Genomic DNA, 15,674 nt, shown 5'->3' on the forward strand with positions numbered 1-15,674 from the left:
TAATGTTTGTTCAATTTTGGCTTTAAGGTGTAAGGCCGGATAAACTTGAATGAGATCTTGAACCAGCATGATCGGACTATGAGAACAGGGTTTTACAGGGGGGTTTTTATGGGGTAAAAAATTGTTTTTCTCATTTTTGACCCTCAAAACATAAAATTTCCTAATTTATCTCTAGACCTTTTTAAAGAGCTTAAAAATAAAATAATTTAATATATCATGTTTTTGTACAGTCATTGGTAGAAAATTCAAAAGATTGTAAATTTAAAATTCCCATGTTATTCATGTGGAGAATATTGTAAAATGTTGTAGTTTGCTTGTTTGTGGATACATTTTGATCAAACTTGACAAACTGGTAACACAGTTTTTTTATTCAAAATGGTAAGTAATTAAATCAAAGTTAATATAAAAAACAACAAAAATAGGGCTCTATGAAACATTGATTAGGCCAGTTGTGACGAATGCTTCAGAGTCATGGACGTTAACAGCAGACTATATAAAATCTCTCCGTATTTTCAAAAGAATAATATGTAGAAGGATATGTGGCCCAGTGAAAGATAGAGAGTTAGGCATAATAACAAAATTAATGAAATAATCGGGAGAAAAATATTGTTATGTTCATAATAAAAGCCTCAAGATTACGATGGATTGGCCACGTCGAGAGGATGAAAGAAGATAGGCTCCAAAGGAGAGTTTTATAAAGCAATATAATTGGAGTAAGGAAGACCTAGAAAAGGATGGCAGGAGGATGTGGAGGAGGATTTGAGAAAATTGAATGTAAGGTGATGGAAAGAAAAAGCAAAAGAAAGAAATGATTGGAGGCACGAGGCCAAGGTCCACATCTGGCTGTAGTGCCAAGGGGTAAGGTAGGTAAGTACTCCCTAATCCTACCCACAACAAAATTCTTAAGCGCTTTGAGCAAGCGCTGAAAACATGTTACTTGTAACCAGCTTTCTGTGTGAACGCACCCGTATCCAGTAGTGTACGTGTAGATCAACACCATAGAATCTTCCGAAGGCCAAGAAGTAGTAGCGAACAACGGAGGAAGATTAGCCAGCGGATCCTGGACGTCTCAAGCTGTCTGAGGGAACGGAGACTAGGTAAACATAACCCGACCAAACAACTCACAAAGCGCAAAACCACCGTGTTTACATTTGTTTATTTACATTTCTAGCTTGATATTCAGAAAGCCCAACTATTTGATTTGCATTTTAGCGAATTTCTCTATAGGGAAGTAGCTATTACCGTAGGTCTCATGGTACGACTTAGGCCCGGGACCGATTTACTTTTTCATTTTGATGTCCCCAGAGGCCAAAAACACCATTCGTTCAAATTTGTATATATGTATATATATATATATTAATAAATGAAATAAATAATTAAACATTTAGTACCCTTTTTTTAAGTTATTAATTTATTGATATATATATATATATATATATATATATAGATTTATATATATATGTGTCCGTGAACACGATAACTTGAGTAATTTTTATCCGATTTGGATAAAATTTGGTTTGGAGGTGTAAGGCGGGATAAACTTGAATGAGTTCGCGATCCAGCATGATCGGACCATGGGAACAGGGTTTTATGGGGTAAAAATTGGTTTTTCTCACTTTTGACCCTCAAAGCACAAAATTTCCCAATTTTTCTCTAGACCTTCTCAAAGAGCTTAACAAAACAAACAATTCAGTATATCAAAGTGTTTTTGTACGGTTATTGGTTACGGAGAAAACCACAAAAATTGTAAATTTAAAATTCCCATGTTATTCTTATGGAGAATATTGTAAAATGTTGTAGTTTGCTTGTTTATGGATATCTTTTGATCAAACTTGGCAAACATATTCATTTTATACTAAGCAATAATTATTTTACTTAAAACACACACTTTATTAGTTTCCTTGTAGCAGCAAACCTAGGTACTTGTTAAACCTAATGTTATTTAAATAGATCGATTGAAAATCAATTCAGCCAAATGGAAATTCGCTTAGACGGCAGGTTTGCTGCGGCGGGGGTATTTACTAAAACCAGATATGGCGGTTTTTAAAATGTGAATTGCAACTGGGTGAATTGCTGTGGTCATTCGAGATAGCTACGATGGTACCATGATCGCATAAGATGACCCTGACGTTGCCGTAGTGAGTGACGGGAGATGGTCTAACACAGATGATTTGATGGGTACTAAAAAATAAATTGATAGGTAATAAAAGAGAAATTTACCATACTTTTGTTAAGAGTAGGCAATGACACAATGCCATCCAAGAAGATGCCAATAATCTGCATCTGTGTTAATGTTTATGATTTTTTTTTCAAGCATTTAAGTAAAACTTTAAACAATAATAAAAGTTAAATCTGCAAAAGCACTATTCGAGTTCTCTAAAAAGATATTGTTTCGACAAAGCAGTAGGTACTCTTAACTTGGCAACATAGTAATGCTAACGCAAGATAAGAAAACACATAGCCAACGAAACTGGAAATGAAAGTTGAAATACTGTATAAAAATATAGCAATGAGTGCAAATGTTAAATAAGGCTGAGGTCATCTAACCAACAATGTTTTTAAAGAGAAGGGGTAAGCAATGAATGCCAGCTTAATAGTATACAGTAGTGTTTTTCTCTTGTCTACAAATATGAGTATACATGTTTTATTACTTAAACGAAAGTTTCAAAATTATCATAGTTCATATCATATAGTTTTGTTTTAAAAATATCATAAAGAACCCGTTTCAGCATTTGTGTGTTTGTAGCTACACAATATTTTGTAATTTTTAACATAATTGTTTTTTTAGCGAATTTCCCTATAGGGAAGTAGCTATTACCGTAGGTCTCATGGACTTAGGCCCGGGACCGATTTACTTTTTCATTTTGATGTCCCCAGAGGCCAAAAACACCATTAGTTCAAATTTTTATATATGTATATATATATATATATGTGTAGCGTCAGCTGATGACGTTGTCATAGCAACGCATTAAGTTAGTCTGATCTTTGTTTTTCTACAGGAATGTACACACAATTTAACTCTTATTAAAATACTTTTCTATTACTTATTTGGTCATAATTTTATTCTATGTACACGAACAACCACGACCAAAATGGTGACCCCGACGTGATTTTCATACACCTACAGAAAAGTAATAGAAAAGTAAAGTAAAAGTAGTAAGTTTCATAAGTAATAGAAAAGTATTTTAATAAGAGTTAAATTGTGTGTACATTCCTGTAGAAAAACAAAGATCAGACTAACTTAATACGTTTTCATAGCAACGCATTAAGTTAGTCTGATCTTTGTTTTTCTACAGGAATGTACACACAATTTAACTCTTATTAAAATACTTTTCTATTACTTATTTGGTCATAATTTTATTCTATGTACACGAACAACCACGACCAAAATGGTGACCCCGACTACAACCGTTATCTAAAGACTTATTTTCTTTGAAGAGTTTAAATCTTTTGTGTTTCCTCCTTCGAACGATGTCATTAGAAGACCTGCAGACTCAACTCGCCGAACTTAGAACTGCGAATGAAGAACTTCGTCAACGGATTGGACAACCCAGCACTTCTCAAAACATGTCGGTGAACAGAGTAGCCGTCAAACTTCCGCCCTTTTGGCCTGAAAGACCAAGTCTGTGGTTCTGTCAAGTTGACTCGCAATTTCTTATATCTGGAATTACCAACGACGACACCAAGTTTCACTACGTGGTCTCGCAATTGGACACAGGAATTGCTGCTGAAGTCGAAGACATCATAACAAACCCTCCTCAAGGCGACAAATACGGACATCTAAAAAAGAAACTGATTGAACGCCTCTCTGCATCCGAAGAGCAACGTGTGCGGCGGCTGCTGAGTGAAGAGGACCTTGGAGACCGCAAGCCTTCTCAGTTTTTGAGGCATCTTAGGTCTCTTGCGGGCTCGACTCCCCTTCAAGACAACATGCTTCGTCAACTGTGGCTCAGACGACTCCCTCCTCATTCACAAGCCATATTGACTACGCAACTTGAGCTCTCCTTGGACAAACTGGCAGAACTGGCTGATAAGATCATGGAGGTAGCTGACATTCCTTCAACACCTGGTATTTGTGAAGTCTCTTCAGGTAACACTTCTTTATTAAATGCAATAGAATCCCTCTCTAAACAAGTTCAAGCATTATCAGAAACCAGAGTACGAGATACACAGGTGAGACCTAGGGGTCGTTCCCAGTCTCGTGGTGGATCAGGAAACGAACCTAATCCCTCTAAGAACTGGTGCTGGTACCATAGAAAATTCAAAAACAATGCTACCAAATGTCTTTCTCCGTGCTCTTTTCAGGGAAACCTCAGCAACAATCCGTAGAGGCCGCAACGGATTGTTCAAATGCTGGCGGCCGTCTCTTTGTGATGGACAGAAATTCACGAACTAGGTTCCTTATCGACACCGGGTCTGATGTGTCGTGTTTTCCTAAACGCCTTATCAAATATAAACGTTTTCCTACTAGCTATTCACTAAGTGCTGCCAATAACAGTGAAATAAAGACTTATGGTACCATGCCTCTCACCCTTAATTTAGGCCTTAGACGTAATTTCCCTTGGAGTCTAGTGGTAGCGGATGTTTCAATACCTATATTAGGTTCAGACTTCCTTTCACACTATCACTTATTACCCGATTGCAAAATGAAATGTTTGGTTGACAAGAAAACGGGATTGAATGCCGAGGGAATAGTTTCTAACAACAATCAAACTAGTATTAAAGTTATATCTTTCTCTTCTCCATTGGCAGAAGTTTTTTCTGAATTCCCTGATATTATTCGTCCTCCAGGCTTACCTCGTGCTGTGAAACATAAAACAGTTCATCATATAAATGTTACACCTGGTCCTCCTGTTCACTGTCGACCACGTCGCTTACATCCTCAAAAATTGAAAGCTGCCCGGAAAGAATTTGAGGAGATGGTTAAGCTTGGTATTGCTCGACCCTCTGAAAGCCCCTGGTCCTCACCTTTGCACATGGTGCCTAAAGGTGAAAATGGATGGCGTCCTTGCGGTGATTACCGCGCTTTAAATGCTCGTACTGTTCCTGACAGATACCCTGTACCACATATTCAGGATTTCTCGTTCAATTTAGCAGGCTGTACGCATTTCTCTGCCATTGATTTGACCAAGGCTTACCACCAAATTCCCGTCCACGAAGATGACATCCAAAAAACAGCAATCACCACTCCATTTGGTTTGTTTGAATTTCCATTCATGACTTTTGGCTTACGCAACGCGGGTCAAACATTTCAAAGATTCATAGATGAAGTTATTCACGGCCTTGATTTTTGTTATGCATATATTGACGACATTTTAGTATTTTCCCAGTCTGAAGAAATACATAAAGAACACCTAAGAATGTTGTTTGAACGACTTTCTGACTATGGAGTAATTGTAAATCCATCTAAATGTGTAATTGGTGTACCAGAAGTTAAATTTTTAGGTTACTTAGTCTCATCTGCTGGGACACGTCCACCTCAGGAGAGAGTCACTGCTCTACAAGACTACCAGTTACCTCAGACAATGCGTGGTCTTCGCAGATTCTTGGGAATTATGAACTTTTATCGTAGGTTTCTGCCAAAGGCCGCTGAATTTCAAGCACCTCTGCACTCCCTACTTAGTGACGCTGATTCAAAAGGTTCCCTCCCTGTGCCCTGGACTCCAGAGACAGAAGAAGCTTTCCAAGCATGCAAGGCTAGCTTATCATCAGCAACACTATTGTTTCATCCTAAACCTGATGCTCCTCTTGGTCTCTTTACAGACGCCTCTGGAGTAAGTGTAGGTGCTTGCCTCCAACAGTTTGTCGATGACTCTTGGCAACCACTAGTTTTTTTCTCCAAGAAACTATCATCCAAACAGTGCATCTGGCCTGCATACTACAGAGAACTCCTCGCTATTTATGAAGCTGTGCAGCATTTCCGTCATCTCTTGGAAACAACTTCTTTCACTATATTCACAGATCATAAACCACTTATTTATGCCTTTCAACAGCGCCGTGACAAGTTGCCTCCAGCTCAGTTACGCCAACTTTCATTTATCTCTGAGTTTTCGACAGACATAAAGCACATCAGTGGTTCACAAAATATAGTTGCTGATGCTTTGTCACGTGTTGAAGCCATTTCAACTGTTTTAGATCATGAATCCTTAGCCAAGTCACAAGAGTCAGACGAAGAACTTCAAAATCTCATTTCAGAAAGTACTACATCTCTTAGATTGGAGAAAGTTCCGATTCCTGGAACCCATTTGAGCCTTATCTGTGACACCTCAACAGGAACTCCTAGACCCTTTGTGCCATCAGAACTGCGACGTAGAGTTTTCGACCAGTTCCACAAGCTGAGTCATCCTGGAATACGTGCCACAACAAAACTTATCTGCGATCGTTTTGTCTGGCCTTCCATTCGTAAGGATTGCCACAAATGGACTCAATCTTGCCTCTCATGCCAAAGATCTAAGATAACTAGACATGTTTCTACTCCCCTTGGTGATTTTCATACACCTACAGAACGTTTTTCTCATGTCCACATTGACCTAATTGGCCCACTTCCCTTATCAAAATCTTCTAGGTACTGTCTAACTATCATAGATAGATTTACTCGTTGGCCTGAAATTTGTCCTATTGATCAAATAACTGCCGAATCTGTTACTGGAGCGTTTGTCTCTACTTGGATAGCTCGATTTGGATGCCCACAAAAGTTGACATGTGATCGCGGATCCCAGTTCACATCGACTTTGTTTAAAGACCTAGCACGACAGTTGGGCATAAAGCTCCAGTTCACTACCAGCTGGCATCCACAAGCCAACGGTATGATTGAAAGACTCCACCGCCAGTTGAAAGCTGCTATAATGGCTCACAGCAAATCAGACTGGACCGAAGTACTGCCGTTTGTCCTTCTCGGAATAAGATCTGCCTTCAAGGAGGACATCACTGCTTCATCAGCTGAACTGGTGTACGGAGAACCACTGCGTCTTCCGGGAGAGTTTTTCGTAATACCTTCCCACGAGAGCAACGAGCCACAAGAATTGGTATCAGGGCTGCGTAAGCATATGAATCGACTAAGACCTACACCCGCATCACGCCACATTAAACCAGGGTTGTTTGTGTTCAAGAACCTCAATACTTGTGACTTTGTATTCCTCCGACAAGACAGCTTAAGAAAATCTTTACAGGCTCCATATTCTGGTCCTTACAAGGTCATATGCCGTGACGAAAAGACAATTACCATCATTGTAAGAGGCCAAGAAACTAAGGTATCTTTGGACAGGGTCAAGCCAGCCTATATTATTGCAGATGAAAGTCCTATTCCTGAGCCCACGAAACGTTTGGTGCCGACTGGACAAGCAGAGGAATCCTCAAAACTACCACCATCTTGTCAAACTCCATCTACGAATTCTTATACAACTCGTTCTGGAAGACAAATCCGACCACGGGTTACTTTTCAAAATGATGTATAGATTCCTTTTCTCCGTGGGGGGCTGGTGTAGCGTCAGCTGATGACGTTGTCATAGCAACGCATTAAGTTAGTCTGATCTTTGTTTTTCTACAGGAATGTACACACAATTTAACTCTTATTAAAATACTTTTCTATTACTTATTTGGTCATAATTTTATTCTATGTACACCACGACCAAATATGTGTCCGTGAACACGATAACTTGAGTAATTTTTATCCGATTTTGATTAAATTAGGTTTGAAGGTGTAAGGCGGGATAAACTTGAATGAGTTAGCGATCCAGCATGATCGGACCATGGGAACAGGGTTTTATGGGGGGTTTTATGGGGTAAAAATTGGTCTTTCTCACTTTTGACCCTCAAAACACAAAATTTCCCAATTTTTCTCTAAACTTTCTTAAAGAGCTTAAAAAAACAAACAATTCAGTATATCAAAGTGTTTTTGTACGGTTATTGGTTACGGAGAAAAATAAAAAAATTGTTAATTTAAAATTCCCATGTTATTCTTATGGAGAATATTGTAAAATGTTGTAGTTTGCTTGTTTATAGATATCTTTTGATCAAACTTGGCAAATATATTCATTTTATACTAAGCAATAATTATTTTACTCAAAACACACACTTTATTAGTTTCTTTAGTTTTTTTTTAAAAGCCTAAGCAAGCGCCAGCTGTTTTATTCAAAAACTATTCAAAATTTCACAACTTTAACCATTATTATCTTTGAAACAGTTAGGTGTATGAAAAAAAACACAAGAGTAAAATTGTCTTAAAATTAATTTTATACTGGAATACATCATAAATTACATGGTGCTTTGTAAGAAAAAACAAAGTTGGCGGCCATATTGGAAAAATACTTTTTTTTGACTCGACTACATTTTTTAAAATAGAAAATCCAAGGCACTTACCTTTTAACTTTTTTTTATATCTCTTATAGTTTTTGAATAAAACAGCTGGCACACTTATATCAATCACCCTGTATAGTTCTCTAAACTAAATTAGGGTTGAAATTTCCTTTCCAAGTGTAATTCCCAGGAGAGGGAAGTGCGTGATGCAGAAGACTGAAGTGACCTCAAGGATTGTTCTGATCCCTTGACTTCCTCTTGCCGTAGATCAAATCGGCAGCTTTTTTCCGGACTGTTGCTGGCATCTGCAACGTAAGCAGTTTCGACAACCGTCATGTGACTATTGACTATATACTTTGTAGTAACAAGCAGATGAAGCCAGGAAATTTCCTTGCGCGCCTAGCGGATGTGGCTGGAATGCTGAAAGAATGTTATCGCTCACGCTCGCACTCATGTTGAGGTCGTGACCAATGCGGGAACTAACTACCAACAGCTAACAATGCTTGTCATCAGAGCAAGCAAGGCCCAGTTTATAACGTTGACTTCATTGCTCCACTACTGGGGCAAGGCATGCTGAAAGATACTCATGCTTTACAAATTTAGTTGTGTCTGTTTTTCTTTATTATTTTTATTAATTTGGATTGTCATGACTATTTTTAATAGTACCAAAATCGAATTGAAATTATAATTTTAAAGCCCTTTTATTTTATAAACAGAGTTAAAAATTGGTATTCTGCATTAAACTTCAAAAATATTTTCAACAATTCATACTTTATACTATTAAATCCCACTGTCACGACACTAATTAATTGAGCTATTTTTTAAATAGTCTGTGATAAAATTAACTTTCTGATTGTAAAAAGATTTAAATTTTATTTTTATCCAATAAAATTTAAATCTAAATTACCGATATTGGCTGACAGCCATGGCTGTGGTCTTAGCAATCTTCTACAATATTAAACTGATCTAATATGTCTGGAAATGTAAAGCTGACATTGTTAGCTGACGTTACAAAGGACTTTAAAGATTAAAAAAATGATTGTATTCTGGTGACAGGTGGGACCGATGATGTCGAGAACCAAAGTATCGGGAGTTTGATTGGCAACTTTGATAACTTACTGGCAAATACTTAAAAAAAAACCTTGTTGTTGCACTGCCTATGCGCAACGACAAACCAATATTAGATGGTAAAACTAAAGGAAACTAATGATAGGCTAGTAGGAAAAATTAATCGCTCAGGAATAAACAAAAGACTGCTAGAACTTACTCTCTTGCCACGCCATTTGCACACAAACCATGGACAAAAGAAAGATTGCAGAGGAAATTGTCAAAACCTTTCAGGACTGCTGCTTCAACTCCTCCACAACCAAAAACTAGAAGATGAGACTACCCTCTGATGTACCTGTCATTATTGTTGAAGCAGACATGAACACCGCTATACACAAGCTAAGAGATCAAGAGGACGTTGCTTTTATCCACTGTATCTCTGCTGACATTGACAGTGACAGACACTTGAGTGCAGGTGTAGCAACAGCATTTAGAAAACACTTTGAGAAACCTTCAACAACAAATTTGCTAAATAAACACTTAATTTGTCAAAACCTCCATACATCTTAAGTGTTGGGTAACTAAATCTAAGTGGGTATGAAACCACTCATCAGTGATTAAGATGCAGATTTTGAATCTCTAACACAGGACATAAAACAGATAGGCCAAAAGCTGATAGTTCGTTTGCCAGCCGGTTGTGTAAGAGATAATGTTCCTGTTGAGCACATGGTGACCAAAGTTTACCAGCTGCAGCATAGGACAAACGCCAAAGTGATGATGGTGGTGAATAATGATTACCCTTCCAGAACTCTCCGAAGCAGGCTTCCTTGTAATGACTTTATAAACAAGGTGAAATTTAACATCATTGATTAAGAAAGCTGATGATTTGGGAAGAGGATAATCAACAGACGTGCCAATTAACAACACAAGTGAAGGTGTGACAAAAACCCCTACTTAGATAAGGTCTTCTGACAAAAGTTGTGAAGTAATGAGTGTACAAGTGATGTTGCCCAACCTGTAACCACCCCCTCCCTGACACCCTCATTAAACACTCAACCTCAAACTTATTGACCCAACGATCTAGATGACAGAGATGAGTTAAAAAATCTAAATTTAAAAGCCATAGTGAATTTTAATATACAGACCCCGCTGACACACAAACCATCTCATTTTTATACATTAGTATGGATATGTAAGTCTTACAAACTTTCCATGCAATGTATTGAGTATATTGATTACTTATTTATGCAACAAAAGTATGTGTGGGTCTTATGATAAAAACAACTGTTAAATAATACTAAAATATATTTCATAATTTTGGTAATATAAACATTGCACAGTTTATACTAGTACCTGGGAATCAAGCTTTGCTCGGGGAACTTTAATAGTATAATCAGAGAGCATTCTTTGGTCAATGTCATCAATCCAAAAATATTGTTTTGCAGTCTGTTTAACCTGCAGTTGTTTTTGTTCTGTTAAAATAATAATATCGTAGTTGACTTTGTTTTGTAAGCCTAATTTATAATTCTTGTGTAAAACTGTATGCAATTGTTTTATTTATTTTTTTTAAACAAACCGCCCAAAAACATTAAAGTAAAAAAAGAAGGATCGCATGTTTTTTATAACCTACACAAAATAAGCAGTTGGAGTAACTTTTGTCAGGCAACTTTTTCACTTAACACGTTCGCTGCGGGTGGGTCAGTACTGACCCACGGCGATCGCATCGTTCATGCGGCCGGGTCAGTACTGACCCACACTGCAGTGCATCAATCTGTTGCTCAGTGCAAGCCCAGCGTCGGTCGAAGGTGGACTTATACCACGTTATAGTGTAGTGTAGTGTTTGACTTGCTTTGTTCACTGTTGAGTTGGTTCCCGCGTCTCGCTCCCGACGAGGCGGCTGGGTCGGTACTGACCCACGTTACTGTGAACGCCCCTCGATGTGCTACTTTTGTGTGCTTTATGACGTCATATTCAATTTCAATTAACTTTTAAACTATTTTATTTCAATTGTATTAAAATTTCAAATCTTTTATATCTTTCATCTTTGTTAAATATTTCAATTTTTTTTTACTCCGGTTCTTGATGGGTCAGCACTGACCCATGTATATGACGTCACATTATGAAGTCATAATAAATTCCAATCAATTGATATACTATTTTATGTTGGTTATTTTATGATAATGACTACATATATCTTTAGAACATATATTTTTAGTGACATATATAATGTATTCAGTGAAATTTAAATTTTTTTCTGACTCTGGCTCCTGATGGGTCAGTACTGACCTAATAGTATGACGTCACTTTTTGACGTCATATTTACTTCCGATTGTATTATATAATATTGTATTTCAATAAGGGCACAAAAAGGAATGTTATACAACAATAAAGTTTTTTAGCAATACGATTCAATTTTATATTTTCCTTTAGCAGTGAACAAGTTAATTGCTAAAACATATATTTTTTAACAAACCAAAAAATATAGTGGGTTGTTTTCTTTTCCTAAAATTATTCCGAAGATTTTTTGGTAGATAACTACATTTTATCTTTTCTACACAACATACAGGCTTAAACTTAATTGGTTATTAATTGACCAACTGTACACAGCAATTAATATTAAAAATCATTTACCACTTAAGCATATTCAAATGCTCAGAAATAAGCTCCTAAATCATCAAAGCCAAGCTACTGGAAAAACTATAAAAATATGTAGACGTACATAATTTTATTAATTTGTATAAATTGCCTGTAAATCAAGCACATTATGATTTCAATTTTTTTAAATAATTTTGAAGTGTCTTTGACAGACAAACAAACTCGTTCTTCATATTAGATTCTGTGAGGAATGTCCATAAACGTTCTTCATAATCCGTTCAAATTCCTTCAAAATGTAGGAATATAGGTTATATACATGAAATGAAATGAAAAAGTTCTTTATTAATACAAAAAATAAACTGTATAAATGGTACAGTATCTTATGAAAAAGCTTAATCTTCAGCATAACAAGAACAAAATAAACTAAAAATAGCACATTACAATAATGGTTGACAAAATTTTCAGACAAACGTTCTTTTAATAAACTAAAACTCTGACCCTTTATAATGACTTATAATATTTAAAAAATATTTAAATATATATATATAAATATACACATACATATATATTATATATTATACTAGCTGTTGTACCCGTGCTTCACAACGGAAAGGACACTTAAGCGAAAAAATGTTATCTTGAATTCTGTTGTATAAAATAGTTACGCATTCCCCTTAGGTTTCAGGAACATAACTCAATTGAAACGCTTAGTTTGACAAATATCTTTCCTTAAGGCTAGGCTAACTTATAAGGCTACCTAGTACGAGTTATATGAGGCGCTGATGCATTTATGGAAATAATGAACCCATACGATTAAATTTTCAAATGATAAGCTTTCTTAAACATTTATTTAGTTCATAAACGTACATATAAAGTAAATAAGGAAAAATAATCGCACAACATAAAGCACTGTAGTAAAGAGAAAAAACAGTTTATATTGATTTAACATAATTGATATGTTTTACCATAGCTAATGAGCTTTTTTCAAAGTTAAATCTTTACCTGCAGATCAGTGTGTATATATTACAATAATAAGCAAAAATAAACTAATGGAAAACTTGTATTACCTTTTGTTAGAAAGCCTACCACTATTATTGTTAATCAGGGCACAAATTTCACCATAAATATAAATCAACAATGAAATACATAACCGTAATTATTTTAACTCGTTCCATAGTTCAAAACGTGCATGTATTTGCATTAAATTACTTCATTATTTAATACATTAAGTAAAGAAACATAGTTACCGTACGTTACAGATTTTAGATGCAAAATTGAATTGCTCGCAGCTTAGTTTTGTGATATTCTCCATAGTAAAAAAAATCAGTGTTGTAAATATACAACTACTAAGGATTTTTCTGTAAATTTAAAAAAGGGAATGTGAAGTAGATGATAGAAGAAAATATAATTAGTAGCAACCTCTGGACAGAATAAAACTAGGTGGTATAGTTGAAATTTAGTTTGTAAATTTAATTAAAACACAAATAAAAGTGTATTGTAAACATTGTGTCAGTTAAATTTTCAAAACTGCACCAGAACATATTTCTTAGTTTTTAAAATCTATTAAAATCCCGATCCAAACATTGTTTATCAGTTCAAATTTGTAAACATAAAGCTACCATATCAAAATTATTCGAAAATATTATACATCGTAATGATCCTTCTGTTTCCATAAATATAAGTATATTTTCATAAAAATATTAATCAAACTATTCTCATAATCATAAAACTTTAGAATCTGGGGAGCAGGAGCCGTACCTCTTAACCGTACCGAGGAGCCGTGTCTCTCTGCTGTTTGAACTGTCAAATTATAGTATTTACAGCTGACTTCAATTAATACTTTTTACTATTTTACATTCTTCCAAAATGTAAACATTGAAACTTTGGAAGCCCATGGGGCGTAGCCCAAGGGAAATATAAAAACAGGAATAGGCCTATATGATAAACAGGTATATAAGCTACCTTCATTCAAAATTTTATTTCAATCGGTTCAGTGGTTCTTGCGTTATTAGGTAACAGACAGAGACAGACACACACACACACACCCACACAAAAACACACACCATCTCATTTTTATATATTAGTATAGAATAGATATATATACTAGCTAAAACTTTGAACTCAAAATTCTGCCTATTTCGAAAACACGAAATGACGCTGACTACTACTATACTTTATTTTTGTTTCTATAAGTGTACTGTACAGTGTGGTTGAAAGGTCCCAGAACAGTGTAATTTATTTTTCACCAATGGAGATAAAGTAATGAGACTTGGTATATAAATAATAGCCATAAATGTCTACTCTTTTAAGCTATTATCACTTCTTTAGTCCACGAGGAGTCAGACAATAGCAGCATAGTTCTAGTTTGGTTTCCAATTAAAATACACATCTTATTTAGTAAAATACACTGCTGCAAAGCTAAACTCAAAACAGATAACCAAGTCAAAAATGGAAGCCAAACAAATATTTCTCGAATCTGCTATTTTTTTTCTTTGAAAGACTGATATTTTTTACCCAGTTGTTATTTTGAGCTCAAATTTGCGGCATTGTATTTTACTAATAAAGACCTTTTATCTGATGTGCATATCAACCTATGATTACGGTTTTTATGATTTTCTTCCTACTTTTAGCGGATGACAGTAAAATAAAGATTGCAAATTTAAGGAAGGAGACCTGAAATTTTTTACTCCACGTGCTCGGGTTTGTGGCATGGTGTTTTACTAACGGAGACCTTCAATTTCATACCAATCTCCATCAACAGTGTTAGTTAGGAACATTACGAAAGTCATAAAATTTTTTAGGTTATGCCTTCAATTTAAAGTTAATTGTATTAACATTACTTGTACAGTTTTTGTCGTTTCAAATTTGAATGGTTGACAAAACAATAACAAATCTTTGTTTGTTTACGGCGGCAAATTCCATAAAATATTCTAAACATTACTTTTGCATAATAAACTTTATTATATATATAAAACAATAACAGATAAATCTATAAGATTTGGTATATCAACATGACACCCTGTATATATATAAATACACAGTACACTTAAAGAAACATAATGAAGCCAGTGTCACTTCGTGTTTTCAAAAGCCGTAGAACTTTTAGTTCAAAGTTTGAGCTAATCTGAGCTAACAACATTTTAAACAAATAACAAAATATTTTACAATCTTTAATTCAACGATAACCCCATTTTCTATGGGTGTAAAAAAATTAATTCTATCATAGTCATCTGCTTTGATGTAAATAAATGTAAACTTGAAAAAGTTCAGACGATTGACTAAAGAATTCAGCACAAATTCTGAAATTTTATTAACAGCCTATAGGACGAAGGGTTTTACAGGCAAATAGGTTGCTAGCTGGTAATAAAATTGTGTATTTTGAAAAGGAATTTACAACTGTGAAAAGATACTGATTGCCATTTCTTGACCTCGGCAATTTCCTCCTGTAATCAATACAAATCTTTTCAAATTGTTTGGTGATCATTTCTGATGCTAAATTACCTACTCTTGTATTTTGTGCGGGTTTTGCAGCTGGCAATGAATGCTCGACTTGATTCTGTCTCTTATTGTTTATCTAAGATTGGTGTATCAAAATGCTTTGGTTTACTGTGTATCCTTGATTAGGTTTTGGATTCTTAATTATTTTTGAAAGCTCCGGGTCCTCTTGTTGGTGTTCAGCAATGTCTTTAAAAACTTCTGGAATTCACACCAATTGGGACAAGGTTAGTTTTAATCTG

General features: G+C 35.4%; 1 protein-coding gene across 4 annotated transcripts in view; it reads right to left on the reverse strand.

Annotated features, from left to right (window-relative positions):
* Positions 1-15,674, reverse strand: part of LOC128988996 (zinc finger protein 708-like) — a 56,354-nt gene that overhangs the window by 8,095 nt on the left and 32,585 nt on the right. The window contains exon 1 of one of the 4 annotated variants that reach the window (XM_054410843.1): positions 966-1,041. The exons of the other annotated variants lie outside the window; for them this stretch is intronic. The gene's annotated coding sequence lies outside the window, so the exon portion shown is untranslated. Of the gene's footprint in view, positions 1-965; positions 1,042-15,674 lie in introns of those variants that run through there. 4 annotated transcript variants of the gene reach the window in all.

This window comes from Macrosteles quadrilineatus, unplaced genomic scaffold (genome assembly GCF_028750875.1).
Source record: "Macrosteles quadrilineatus isolate MER2022 unplaced genomic scaffold, UCM_ALF_1.0 Scaffold_3__2_contigs__length_128488019, whole genome shotgun sequence".
Classification (NCBI taxonomy): Eukaryota; Metazoa; Arthropoda; class Insecta; order Hemiptera; family Cicadellidae; genus Macrosteles; species Macrosteles quadrilineatus.